The following is a 15,018-nucleotide window of genomic DNA, read 5'->3' on the forward strand; positions in this document are numbered from 1 at the left end:
TTTTTAAAACATTGAAGCAGCATTATCGGAGCTAATATTAAGTTGTAGTTGTAAATAAAGTGTACATTAGTTCAGCGTGTTTAGGCTGATTTTACACACGTCAGAATGGTAGATGGTCATTTATCATTTTCACGGTCCCAAGCCTGTGCAAAGTGTGATGCGAATCAGACTTTAATGCAAAAATTAAAAAGTGTTTCAAGCCTCACAAAAGTATCCCTATTGTTGTCACGTTAAGATAACTTTTTTCTACCTTCCAATATTAGGGTCATACTATTAATAAATAATTGTGAGTTCTAAAATAATTTTCTGAAGCTTCAGAATCGCAACTATCACCTAACATATCATGGTTTGTTAAACTGATAGTATACGCTTCTGTAAAAGAAAATGAGAACTGAACCTTTGAATTGCACCTAAAATTGACATCCTAAAACTGATCTGATCCTAAGGTTGACAATTTTGGCACCTCAAATACTTTTTATTTAAGTTTAGCTGCAAACATTTATAGTAGATGTAAATCTACTTAAGTACATTTAGATATAGTCCTTTAAAAATTAAAATTTCTTACTAAATTGTTGATTATCTTTAAACAGGTCAGTAAAAGCAAGGAGCTTACTACTGAAAATTAATTGTTACTAAAGAACATCAGAAAGAAATGTATTAGATCTACTTTTCTTATACATTAGAGACTTTTTGAAAAGATATTTGATTATTTCCTCTATCACTGACAGTGTAATTTCAGTTGCTTTGCAACACCAGGGGTATCTACTTCTAAATTTTGTTTGCAGCTGTTCTCATTTCGAATTCTGGAATATTTACTTCGTCTTCTTTGGTGAAGGAATTTCGGAAAATGCATTTACTAACTCCACCTTAGTGGCACTGTCTATAGTAACATTACCGTCGCTGTCGCACAGTAAAGGTACTTACTGAGCCTTTCCGCTGGTTTACTTAACATGGGACCAGTATCTCTTTGGATTTTCCGCCCCATTTCTAGAGTGAGTTTCGTTGTGGAAGCTATTAAATGCATCTCGCATTGAAATCCGCACCAAATTTCGAGCCTCAGTAAAACTTCACCAATCTTGGAGATTTTGCGTTCGTCTAAATTATACGTGCCTTTTGCGGTGCTTCTGCAACAGCTTTCTGTCGTGTTTTGTGTACCATGGGGGATCAGTTCCGTCTCTTATTAATTTATTTGGTATGAATTTCTCGAGTGCTGTTGATACTATTTCTTTGAACTTAAGCCATATATGGTCTTAATTTACATAGTTTGGAAGGATTGGAGACTACAAAATTGTTAAGGCTCTACCCCTTGGAAAGACGTCACCCGAATTTTTACCTGCTTTTATAAATATATTTCACGTTTAGTTTTGGTGAAATTTTTTGTTACGGAAGTGAGCCTCGCTACGACTGCGTGTTCACTAATCCCTGTATCCGTCGTTATGCTCAGGATTATTTGTGGCTAACAGTTCAAGTGTGTTTTCGTAACCATTTACAAATGGTTCAAATGGCTCTGAGCACTATGGGACTTAACATCTGTGGTCATCAGTCCCCTAGAACTTAGAACTACTTCAACCTAACTAACCTAAGGACATCACACACAACCATGCCCGAGGCAGGATTCGAACCTGCGACCGTAGCAGTCGCGCGGTTCCGGACTGAGCGCCTAGAACCGCGAGACCACCGCGGCCAGCGTAACCATTTACAATTTGAATGGCCTCGTCAACTAATTGTTAAAAATAATTTTTAAAAAAGCATTTAGAACAATTACAGAAGTTGTTTTCTATTTACAATAGGGTATGAAAATGTATTTTTGTCGTTCCGCAGCTTGTGGTCGTGCGGTAGCGTTCTCGCTTCTTGCGCCCGCGTTCCCGGGTTCGATTCCCGGCGGGGTCAGGGATTTTCTCTGCCTCGTGATGACTGGGTGTTGTGTGATGTCCTTAGGTTAGTTAGGTTTAAGTAGTTCTAAGTTCTAGGGGACTGATGACCAGAGATGTTAAATCCTATAGTGCTCAGAGCCATTTTGTATTTTTATCAACATGCGGAAGGTAGATTGAACTAACTGCCAACTATAATTGTATGAGTAGGGTACCTATTTGTGATGAGACTCAAGTTTCCCTTTCTTTGAACTGTTCAGCAAGTGTTTCATCTGAGACAGGGGGTCGGTAAAAGGAGCCAGTTATTAATTTATTCCGGTTGTCGAATATAACCTCTGCCCATACTAAGTCACAGAAACTATCTGCTTCAAAGTGGATTGTGAGCTTACATTATTTTCCCTTAAGCTGTCCTTCTTGTTTCTGTTGTAGTGCAGATAATTACATTTACGGGTTTTCCCTCCAGAACCTAAGATGCTTTCTCTGTGACCCTGTGAATACCAGAGCTAAACAATGTAGAACAACAATATACGTTACAAGCGTAGCATTCTGTATTACTTCATTTCCTTATTTCTAACATTTTAAAATTGTAAGTCGACTTTAGATGACATGTCAATCATAGATGTTCTTATCTCTATTTAGTGAACGTGTTTTCAGTTACGTTTTGAACATTGTCCCGCTACACTTTATCAACTAATGTTTTTAGAGAGTAGATTAATATGGAGTACGTCGTTCTTCTTTTCAAACATTCACAAACCCATTTATTCTTTCCCTATTGTCTTTTGGGTATGCAGTTGTAGTAATTAAAGTAGGCACAAACGCAGTGATCAAAAAGAAATGATTAGCGTACATTCGCATTCTCGTTTCATCGTGAAAAGAAGCTACCGTACAGACAGAGGAATCTATATTTATACTTGGCAGAAGTAATTACATACTGAGATAATCGTCGGTATTGCTTTCGTTTCCCAAAAGTTGTAAACATTTCGATTTCGGAAAAGAAGCTCTATATTTGGCAAAGATGTCGAAGAAGAAGGTCCCTTACGTACTGGTTGTATCGAGTAAGATGTGGAGACGGCGGTTTGAAAGCGGACAGAGGTAGTGCGGGGAAGGGCGTCCCTTACCTGAGGGATCGCTACTCAAGCTACCTGGCGAAGGGGCAAGTGTGGCAAATGTCCGGTGTGGCAAATGTCCGGAGTGGCAAATGTCCGGCATTCGTTTTGAACGACAGGTAAATCGCTACGTTTCCGCATTATGACAGCGTCTGCGCAGTTTCCGACCCCCGACCCCCCACGCCCACCCCACCCCACCCCACACCACTCGACAGGGTTTGTATACCGTCCACTACTAGTGCTGATCACATTAATGCGACTGGACCGTATATGTACCGATTGCACTAACACCCGAGGGCCTTTCCTTGGTAGTTACCGCTGAAGTTCTCCTCTTCTTACGTACAAAACCTATTCGCTCTAGTTCGAGAATCCTAAATCCGTTTACGTTCAGGCTCTCTTCTTTCTAGGTAACACTTTTCTTATGATGTGAATTTCTAGGGCTTCCGAACACAGCGGGGACCTGAGCGTTGATGAATTTTATTATGTGGTCAGTCCCATACAGCCCGTGCTTCGCCACGGCCGATTTCTCTGCCAGTCCCAAACTGCATTACCGTTTATGTTCAATGACCGTGGCATTGATGGATCGTCTGGTCATTATAACACCCATTTTTCCACTCAAACACGGATGTGGCATATTCGCAAAATTCTGACTGGGTCCATTTTGTACTTTGACGATCTAAGACATTCTCTTATCCTCTTGATCGGTTTTTGGAACAGCTGGTCAGAAAAATACAAAAAAAAGGAAGGGAGACTAGAGTTTAACGTCCAGTCGACTACGAGGTCATTAAAGAGTAAAAAATGTCGGAACAGGGAAGGGTGCGGAAGGAAACCGGTATTGCCCTTTCAAAGGAACCACCTATGCATTTGTCACAAGCGATGTATTGAAATAAAGGAAATGTAAATATCGATAGACACATGGGGATGTGAAGCATCGTCTTCCAGAACACGAAGCCAGTGTGCTCACAACTGTGCCACATCCCTTTGTCAGAATATCATATTAAATGGTTCAAATGGCTCTGAGCACTATGGGACTTAACTTCTGAGGTTATCAGTCCCATAGAACTTATAAATACTTAAACCTAACTAACCTAAGGACATCACACACATCCATGCCCGAGGCAGGATTCGAACCTACGACCGTAGCGGTCGCGCGGTTCCAGACTGCAACGCCTAGAACCGCACGGCCACTCCGGCCGGCTGCAAAAGCAACATTTTGCACACCGAAAAGAAAAGGTGTAGACTAGATATTCTAGAAGAATTAGAGATTTTCAAACATCTAGCTGGAAAGGATAGCCTCATCCTTAACGAACAGCTACAGTTACGTAACAAAAATTTTTTCAACGGTATAAAGCCGTTACTCGATATCTGACTTCGGGTCTCGTGCAGGTCGCCGAAATGTTCTTTTCCTTCTAAGTTAGTCCTATGTTTTCTAATTAGCAAATGTTTCTTGGCTGTATTTCACGTCAATATTGCTCTCTACAAGTTGTCATTCAGTCCTATCTACATTTTCATAATGATGTTTTCATGTAATATCTTACTGTTATAAGCTTCGATGTAGACAAAATGTTATGTTTGTATGCTACTATCAAACAAACATTGCTTTCCATTATGTTTCAAATACTGTTCATTTATAATCATTTCTGCCCATATTTCAATGTGAAGTAGCTTAATTGTATCTACGGCTACTAGATGGCGCTCTCGTTGCAGTGCCATGTTCACCTGGCCGCGTTTGTTAACGCGGGCACCTCAGTCCGTTTGCAACCTGTAACCGCGTAAGTAACGAGCAGCCCGTAGTGACTCGCCATCACAATTTTTTATCTTAAATATCTTTGTGACTAATGCCTTTTTGGCATATTTATTGTTTTATAAACGACGTATAAGTACTGCCAATCTATCACGATTATCCTGTACTTATACTCTGTATCATACGTTTTTAGTCATAATTCTGTGACCCTGTTATAGACCATTCTTTGATTTAAAATTCTGAGGAAGACACTCCTAGCAGAGCTGAAACCCTGTTACTTTGTTAAAAATAGTGACTGAGGGCTGTTTTCTTTCAATTGTAACTATTCACGGTCTCTGATAGTGCAGCCATGTACAAAATTTTGCGATTTTTGCCTGCCCATGCATCCAAGGCTGCCACCAAATAAAAAGTTTAATAAAAGAATATATTAAATACAAGTATGGCTATTAATTTTAATAAACAATGTTAAATAAGGGGAGTAGTACCTACATAAGCGAAAGCTTATATTAACTTTGCTGTTTGTAAGGAAAATCCTAAATCCTTCAGACCTTTCATGAAAAATCTCATTTCTGATAGAATTAAAAGGCTATATGCCAAAAAAGAGCTTCTTAACGAAGAAGCTTATTACCTCTACTTAGAACTGACAAATATTTTTCATATTAATTACAATTATAATATTGTCGATCTCTGGACGACAATTAATGAACATTTATAAATTTGTAAACTAGGCATAATACAGAAGCATGAAAAGAAACTCAGCAAGCTTTTCTGTCTGTTTACTAGTGTAAAGTGTCTTTAGAGTACGTTTAAAAAAAACAGTCATACTTTTTACAAAAGAATTCTGAACAAAACTAACATTATTTTTACACAGAATTAATCCGTCCTGCTGGAAAAAGGGCTGAAGTATGTCTCGCCCAACTTGTCAGATAGAAATGTGATTGAAAAAGTGCTTGTAGATCTTAAAGTTGGTCTCGATAGTAAAAAAATAGATAATGCTTGTCAAACTCGTATTGCTTATGACGTAACTAACATTTTCATGAAAAATACAGCCCCTGTTCATAACGTTACGCATAATGATAGAAAATTGGTCGTTTCCATTAATAATAAACTCAAAGGAGCAAAAGCCCTAATTACTAAGTCACACAAAGGTTGCTCTTTAGTTATAGCTTAAAATTCTGAATATATTTTGAAAACCTTATATTTCTTTAACGAAAATATTTCGGAACTGCACGAGGATCCGACTCCAGTTTTACAAAAAGAGGTCAGGACAGCCATCAACAGCGTAAATTTCCTACTCTAACCGTTTCAGAAGAAAATGCTCATTAACATGAACCCTCAGCCCCCAAAACTTCGGTCTCAAAGTAAAATACACAAATCTAATCATGCGATACGCCCGATATCTAATAGTATGAATAGTTCATACCATGATCTGGCCAATTTTCTACTTGAAACTCTGAGAAAATCATTCGTTTGTGTGAACAGTTTTTCAGTCCCAAACAGTCACACCTTAGTCCAAAATATAAAACATTTAGAATAGAGTTCAGACAGGAAGTCAGTTTCTTTTGATATAAAAAATATTTATACTAACGTCCCCGTACAGGAAACGATTACAATTGTAGAAAAAAATTTACGTCGGTTCAAAAAATATATTTCAGATGAACAAATCACAGGCTTCATAAGTCTCATCTCAGTCGTAGTCAAGTACAACTGTTTCGAATTTAATGGACATTTGTACCAGCAATCCGACGGTCTCGCTATGGGAAATCCGTTAGCTGGTATCCTCGCTGATATTTTCATCAACTCCCTAGACGAAAATTTTTTTAACTGTTTTCCAGCTGCGTCACTAGGCATTCTTTCTTATTCCAGATACGTTGACGATATTATAATCATCTACAAAGGACCCGCTGACTGTGTTGATCGTATCTTTAAACTATTCAATGATCGTCATGAGAAAATTTCTTTCACTATCGAATTTGCAAATGAGGCCCATCAATTAAACTTCCGCGACTTGACGCTAACCATAAAAACAAATAAAATTTCTTTCAATATTTTTCATAAAGTAACATATACCGACCAGACCGTTCCTGCAACTTCTACTCATCCACAATCACATAAAAAAGTCTTCTTTCACTCTGCTGTTTACCGAACCATTTCCTTCCCACTTTCTAAAGAAAAGGTCAACGCCGAAATCCATTTCCTTAAAACAGCAGCAGTTAACAACGAGTATAAACCTAACATAGTAGATGCCATCCTTAAAAAGAAAACTACTAAAAGAATTACTACGCTAGTCTGTTCTGTTATCGAGTCTAGCTCAAAAATATTTTTCTCTATTCCTTTCGTGGGGCCTATCTCTTATCGCCGGCCGCGGTGGCCGAGCGGTTCTAGGCGCTACAGTCTGGAACCGCGCGACCGCTGCGGTCGCAGGTTCGAGTCCTGCCTCGGGCATGGATGTTTGTGATGTTCTTGGGTTGGTTAGGTTTGAGTAGTTCTAAGTTCTAGGGGACTGATGACCTCAGAAGTTAAGTCCCATAGTGCTCAGAGCCATTTGAACGATTTATCTCTTATCAGATTCAACGCATTTTTCGAGAGAAATAAGACGGCAGCGTTGCTTTTTCTACTAATAACAATTTGGAAAAAACTTCATTCATAGTTTACAATCTATTCGTCCCCCTTTAGAAAATTCTGGTGCCTACAAAATTGTCTGCGATACTTGCTCCTCTTACTATATAGGACAAATTGGACGTGTCTTCACTACCAGATATAAAGAACACTTGCTAAGAAAAAATGGTACTAGCCCCCAAAATTCGTCGTTTGTGGACCATCTCCTACTTACAGGTCATTCACCTAAGGCCATCTGTGATAGCAACATTTTGCACACCGAAAAGATAGGACTTAGACTAGATATTCTAGAAGAATTAGCGATTTTCAAACATCTTGCTGGAAAGGATAGCCTCATGCTTAACGAACAGCCGTTACTCGATATCTGACTTCGGGTCTCCTTTTGCAGATTGCCGAAATCTTCTTTTCCTTCTGAGGTAGTCCTATGTTTTCTAATTATCAAATGTTTCTTGGCTGTATTTCACGTCAATATTGCTTTCTACAAGTTGTCATTCAGTCCTATCTACATTTTCATAATGATGTTTTCATGTTTTATCTTACTGTTATAAGCTTCGATGTAGACTAAATGTTATGTTTGTATGCTACTATCAAACAAACATTGTTTTCCATTACGTACCAAATACTGTTTATCTACAATCACATCTGCCCATATTTCAATGTGAAGTAGCCTAATTGTATCTACGGCTACTAGATGGCGCGCCCGTTACTGTGCCATGTTCACCTGGCCGCATTTGTTAACGCCGACATCTCAGTGGGCGTTTGCAACCTGTAACCGCGTAAGTAACGAGCAGCCCTTAGTAGATCGCCATCACAATTTTTTATCTTAAATATCTTTGTGACTAATGCTCTTTTGTCGTATTTTTTATTTTATTAACGACATAAGTACTGCCAGTCTTTCACGGTGATTCTGTACTCTGTATCATACGGTTTTAGTCATAATTCTGTAACCAAGTTACAGACCATTCTTTGATTTAAAATTTTGAGGAATATACTCCTAGCAGTGTTGAAACACGGTTAATTCGTTAAAAATAGTGACTGAGGGCTGTTTTCTTTCAATTGTAACTATTCAAAGTCTCTGAACGTGCAGCCATGTACAAAATTATACAGTCATATTACGAAATACGTGATTCCAATTTGGTTGTTGTGAGCCCAACTAAAATTTCTGAGGGCTGTGAAGTAATACTAGATCATAAAATATCGAATTCTGAAGACAGGAGAGAGTCTTCAAATGGGAGGTCAAGGAATGAGCGGACAAGAGAATACCCATCACAAAACCGACAAATAAGGGAGACAAAATATATTGGAAAAGAGACTTACATAACCTACAGAGGCAAAGTAAAACAAAAGAAAAGACTTCAGAGAATATCTCTGCTTCTGTAAATATTTTTCTGAGCACTGAGGTCATCAGTCCCTTAGAACTACTTAAACCTAACTAACCTAAGTACATCACACGCATCGATTCCCGAGGCAGGATTCGAACCTGTGACCGTAACGGTCGCGCTTTCTCTGAATCAGGAAGGGATACTTTAAAAGGCGATTTTGGGAAATTCAAGTGGTGCTCATACAGCACTTATTTGCGCTACGGAGTCGAAAAATGAAGTAAAAAGGAAGAGGGTGAAGATCTCACAAAGAAGGACGAAAACAAGGGTGTAGGATATAGTTGGCTCTACAGAAAATAAATCACCACAAGGCATTTGGAATCTCCGGAGTGTGTGTGGAGGAAATAACGGGATTCTTGAAGAAAAATGCAAAGAAATAATAGAGCACATTAGAAAGTTTTCTAAATAAAAATCTCACTATAGAAGAGCCGAAACAAATAGAAAATTTCTCGCACCAGAAATTAAGCTTAACGTCATGTACAGTTAGTACAAAGAAGAATATTAATACGGTGTGCCACTTGTACCTTACAAGAAAATATTCTTGTCGCAATTTAACGCGCAAAGAAAGAAGCTGAAAAAAGATACATCTAATGTTTGTGACACACTTCACGTTCTGATAAAAAAAAATTGTGACGATCCAAGGGTAGAAAACCATAAGATCAACAAACGCATTAATATCAGTATAGGCATGCTCCTCAGGATCTGCATCTTCGGATATTTAAGAGCAAAAGAAGATGAGACTTTAGAATATCTTTGGTTTGACACTGAAAAAACATTACATCTTCAAAGAATCCATAAGTGCATTGTGTTCTACACGCGATAGCTGCGGCTGTACGCTGATAATCCAAAATATTATTACCACTGCCCACCGCTAGACTGGATGCTAGCTCGTGGCATTGCGGGAATGTGACACGGTAAGGAAAGTATATAAGTGGATAAGAGATGGATGGGGAATTATTCTAGCGACGACACAAGTTGCCAATGGGGAAATCTGCTGACATAAGCTACTTTGGTGAAGATGATAATATTATTACACTGAGCCATGAACGAGTAGCTCGAAAACGGCGCAGCTGGTCGAATGTCCACGTGCTGCTGTAGTAAATATCTATATAATGCGGTAGAACGACAGTAAAACTACCGTTAGGCGATAAGTGGTTGGACATCTACGACTCTTCACATAACCCGGGATTTGAAGGCTTGTCTGCACTGTAAAGCAGGATGTGTGGCGATCTGTGGCATTTCTGCCAAACACCACAATTAGGATGCACGTATGACTGTTTCGAAGCACACTGTTTATTGCAGATTGTTGAATATGCGGCCCCACAGCAGACGACAACTACGTGTTCTCAGGCTGGCCGAACGACATCGTCATTTACGGTTGCAGTGGCCACGGGATCCTCGAGATTCGACCATGGATAAATGGAAACAACTTGGCTCGTCGAATGAATCTCGGTTTTGCTAAACCAGGTCGTTGGTCGCTTCCACAAACGCTGTCACCCACACAAACGGTAGTTCGAAATGTGCACCGCGCCAAGGATGCAGAATGTTGGGACCATATTGTGCTGTGGGAGACGTTCTGCTGTGCTCACATGGAAGCTGTGGTAGTAATCGAACACACGCTAACAGCTGCAAACCACCTGCATCCCTTCATACTTTATGTCTTCCCTCCGGCGATGCCATCTTCCAGACGAATAATTGTCCCTTTCTCAAAGAAAGAATTATGCTACAGTGGCTTGAGGAGCACGATAGTGTACTCCCGTTGATGTCTTGCCCACGAAATTCGCTTGATGTGAATCCCATGGAACCCATTTGGGTCACTATCAGGCGTCACCACTGTGTGCACAAATCAGCAGCCTGCTGTTTACGGATATTGCAAGATTAGTATGTGGAGCTCTGATGTGACATACTGATAGACTGTAGGGCACTCTCACTTGTGATTCAGTGTCCTGCCGCTTAATGATTTTAGGGAGGATGATCTTTATTACAATCTGACTTCATACATCATGATGAAATGGTGGGCAGTAGTTAACACTCTTGCATCTGTGCTCTAGTGAAGGAATAGCCGCAAGCTTTAAATGCGTTCAAAGGAATAGGGTGGCGATTTAAACGACTGCAGTTAAACCGTACCGTGACTGACGGCTAAGGGGAGCATTTTTTCTGCAGAACCAGGGTGAAAACATTTCTGGGCTGCCGAGTTCTGCGGTCTCATTGTGCAGACACGTTGGATGGCGTCGGTCGGCCAGGGGCAGTGTCCAGGTAGGCTGACTAGCGGCAAGGAGGCGCCGCTGCAATGGGCAAGGCATTGAAGACCAGCAGTAAACCAGAGGATGGGCCCTGTGAGCTTTCTGCGGATTTCCATGGAATAGGTTACTGGTGCCCAGACGTACAGACTCTGTTACAAAACATATTTGTGAAGGCATGAGGCTTTTAGTGATTTTATGGACATTCTTTGGAAAGTTCTAAATGAACACAACTGGGGAGATAATAGTTTCATGGAGGGCTGTGGTTCCATCTACAACATGCTTTTAGCAAAAGACACAGCGTAAACGCATGGGAAAGAGGCAGCAAAGCTGAATATTTTTTTTTCCTTTTATCGAGCTGGCGAGGAAAGTGGAGAGAAGAAGAAGTGGTCATTCTGGTATTGGCGCTTCGCTAGTAAAGAACTGCAGGTCTCTACCTAAACTGTGAGACTTGTGTCCTTTGCTAGAGTGCCACTTACAGCCTGCGCTGGCCGCTGTGGCCGAGCGGTTCTAGGCACTTCAGTCCGGAACCGCGCTGCTGCTATGGTCGCAGGTTCGAAACCTGCCTCAGGTATGGATGTGTGTGATGCCCTTAGTTTAGTTAGGTTTAAGTAGTTCTAAGCCTAGGGGACTGATGACCTCAGATGTTAAGTCCCATAGTGCTTAGAGCAATTTGAACCATTTGAGGAGCCTGTGCCAGGCACCTTTTGAACCGTCAGAGGTACTGCTTCTAGCATCACGCATACAACGAGTGATGCATGGGTGTACTAATTTGTCTGGAGTCGGTTGTTTAAACATTTTACATATCCCGTCACACCCAGACATGGGACGCAGTGAAGTTGGTTTGGGAGACCAGCAAACGGGTCCACCTGCACACTGGAATCCACCGGGGTTTCAGAGGCTCATAGGGAAGTACCTGTGTTCCCAATTAGCCGAACGCGAGACTGACTGCGTACTAGCATTTTTCGGGCGCGCGCCATTAATAACAGATTGCTGCCGTCCACGACATCAGTCGCCGAACGCATCGTGGTGTGCCACCCTGACCAAGAGAAGGGTTAATTATTCGCTGCTGTGGTGTAGGGCTCCAATATACGTTTCTCAGCACCATGTTCTTTCTAACCATATTTTTCTTTTTTGGAATATAGAGTGTAGGTTCTTGATTGTGGGGTAGTTTTTGTGCCATACCCCGGATTCACGTGTATGACGTCAGATAAAACGATTAGTGTTCTGCTTAGTGTTGTGTATCAGTCCTCAGCTGATCAGTTTGTCCACCACAGACCCCATATTAGTGAAAGCGTTTCTCAAATTAAAATGTTTGTGTGACGTTTCTTTAACCATTTTTTTGTCATGCGATGGTAAGAATTAATAAATTTATTGTTATTTAGATCATAAATCCTCCCTGTGTTCTGATTTACATTACCTTGCCATTTTTATTAAAGTCCTGATTAAAATAGAATGTAGGAAGGCTGCAATACCTCCACAAACCTACCAACGAACTGTCGAATCCATGATTGCAGATCTGGTAACGTACTGCGTTCCAAAGATAGACCATCAACTTATTAAGCACGTGGTCCTGATGTTTTGATTCGTCAGTGTATAACCTAGGTAATCAGAATGCTAGTACTGAGAAAGGGCACTAATATGTCTGATTAGAGGATGACAGGGCGAGGAGCACAGGAAGGAGCATACTGTTTCTTAACACATTTTATGGAACAGGTATCGACAGCCAAGGAAGTAATTTTCCGTTCTGTTTCATATGATGGACAGAATAGAAACATCAAGATTGTTCTAATTCTAAAATCAGTTTTAGATCAGCATCCTACATTGCAGAAAATAAGGCAGAGTTTTCTTCTACCTGAACATAGCTTCCTTCTGATCGACACAGATTTCATAGACAGAGAATGCGCTCTCAAACTGTAGCAGAGGCTTTATACATCAGACGATTACGTGAATGTCATGAAAATGTGTCTCAAAAAAAGTAATCTTACAGTCCATAGGATGAGAGTTGAACATTTCAAGTGTACTTCACATATAGAAAACAACATAGTAAATCGCAAAACCAGCTGCCAGAGCGAGAAAATAAACTGGTTGAAGGTGAGAGAGATAGAAATCTCTAAAGACATACCATTCAGTATATGGTTCAAAACTGAATTTAATGGTGAACTATTTGAACATGGCCTTAGGACGAAATCAGCTGGTCCACCTCTTACAGTATGGAACAAAATTAATTTTCATGTCCTCTCAACGCCTCTATGGCGAAATGGGAAGCCTGTCTCTGAAGATAAGCTAAAAGATATTCATTCTCTAATGGATCTAATTCCAAATTATGCACAAGAATTTTACAGCAAATTCTTTGGCCAATCTTCTTTTGAGGATGACGTTGACGGCTTTGACTGCTTGCAATGTGATTTTATTTTCAACAGCGAAATAACAATTTTCTGTTTTTCACTTAGTCAAGTCTGAATTTAACAATTTCTAGAATCTTTGTACGGTTTTTATCATAATTTTATTTCTAATAAAAGATTGTAATGATGATGTCTTTAGAAGTAGCTTAATTTTATCTAAACTAAATGAATACTCAATTTTGTAATGTAGTAAAATGTATCAAGTATTGATATATTTAAAAATAAGGTGTGCATATGTTTAGAATCAGGGTTAGTATCCACGTTCATATGTCAGTAAAACACATCTTCATCTTCAAACTCATTAAAATACAGTATATTATTCACTGTCATAGCTTTTTATTTCTATAAACATTTTTAACAGCATTAGAAAGAATACATTATTTTCTGAATATATATGTAGCATTTTCTTCAAGTTGTATATGATTACTCGAATAAATAGGCAAGTAAAATGCGTAAACATTGAATAGTAATGCTATTTTCATCATATGTCAGCTAAATATCGTTAAATATAGCCTGAAGGAATACCATCATATCGTATTTTGTGGAATAAATGACAGTACATTCTTCGATAATCTGCATCACTTGACTAAGAGACACGTTTCAGCTTGCAGTCAGTTAACGCAAAATGCAGTAATGAAAATCATATATAAAATCATCACATGACGAATCGCCATTTCTTATAAATTCAGAGTTTCGCTATATTTTATGTGATTTTAAGACATGAACAGGTGAACTTAATTCAGTTTCACTATTTTTCTGCTTAAAAAACTAGATTTAGTTTAGGCGGCGAATTTATGTTAACACTTTGGCGTTGTCGTTAATATCTTGAAATCAAGCTTCGGCGCTTGGTAAATTGATGCATAAGATCGTCCGATTTTAGTTACTTAGTTGTCAATTATTTACATCTTCCTTATATCAGAATTACAGCTTAGCACTATGCTGTCTAACGAGCCACTCCTACGATTATATTGCACTTCATGGGGGAAAATTATGACAATGTACTGATCACTGACAGGATTTCTTACTTTACGTTTTTTTTTTTTTTTTTTTTTTTTTTTTTTTTTTTTTTTTTTTTTTGCATGCATAGTTATAATTGTGTACAGTTTCCCGCTTGGAGTAGGAGTTGGCAAGCAGGTAAAATTTCAGTTTGTGTTTGAAATTAATTTATTCGTTAAATATTTTTGGCTGAATAACTCAGCCATTTCTATGGTACACCGAGTGATACTTAAAACTGTGATTTTTATTTTTCAACAAACTACACATGGGACTAAATGTACTGTCAAAATGCTTATCCCTTTGCAGAGATGTCCTCAAATGGTTCTATAGTAAGCTCAACATGATATCTTTATTCACTACTGTGCAACACTTTTTGCTTCAGGGATGATTCACGCCAGAACATGATGCCATGACACATTATCGAATTAAACAAGAAATGTAAGTCAACGTTTTGGCACTTTCATCTCTTAAATTTCGTACCATCCATAACACAGAAGTTGCACAACTTGTGCGTTTAAGAAGATCTGTAACATTTTACTTGCAGTTTTGGTTCTTTCCAACAAAAACATCTGCGAAGTGAGAATATTGTGTTTCATTTAATGATTTGCTCTTGGGCATGATTTCCAATGAAGTGGTCAGGCCAGCGCTATTTTTTCAG

The sequence above is a fragment of the Schistocerca nitens genome, chromosome 1, assembly GCF_023898315.1.
Source record: "Schistocerca nitens isolate TAMUIC-IGC-003100 chromosome 1, iqSchNite1.1, whole genome shotgun sequence".
NCBI classification, from domain to species: domain Eukaryota; kingdom Metazoa; phylum Arthropoda; class Insecta; order Orthoptera; family Acrididae; genus Schistocerca; species Schistocerca nitens.